Source organism: Agrilus planipennis, unplaced genomic scaffold (assembly GCF_000699045.2).
Source record: "Agrilus planipennis isolate EAB-ADULT unplaced genomic scaffold, Apla_2.0 scaffold72, whole genome shotgun sequence".
NCBI classification, from domain to species: Eukaryota; Metazoa; Arthropoda; class Insecta; order Coleoptera; family Buprestidae; genus Agrilus; species Agrilus planipennis.
The window spans coordinates 1,328,087-1,328,622 of record NW_020439081.1 but is presented as its reverse complement, the minus strand read 5'-3'; positions in this window follow the sequence as shown (position 1 = coordinate 1,328,622).

Below are 536 nucleotides of genomic sequence, written 5' to 3'. Positions count from 1 at the left end.
CTGTGGCCTCCGCATCTCCCCTTATAGCCACCCTATCCACCCAAAACGAACATTAATTTTGAAAGCGTAAACAAATAATTAATTTAATTTAACAAATACACCAAAAAATCAATTTAGAAACATTTTAAATATCAACCTAAGTTATGATTATAAAGATATAACAGTTTATGCAGAAAAAAACAATATACCTGTAAGAGAAAGACAAGAAAACACATGAAATTTCAAAGAAATTACAATAAAAAGCAAAAAAGAAAACGACGTCTTCGTTCTTCATAGGAAATACCTCGTAATCTGAAAGCGAATAGTGCAATTACAAGGACTAACGACAAATACTAATAGCTTTGGTAGAGAAGATCGGACAGATTTCGCCAAGGCAAGCTGGGCAGTCGCCTATTGCTCCTATTCCAGATAACCCACTGTACCCTGTCTGAAAGGAAGTAACGCTAGAGTAGACTCGCGAAAAGTGTATAAGACACTTTTAAGATCAACTAAATAGCTAAGCCCAAGGGAAGTCGTTCGGGGAGGCCCTCCCTAAT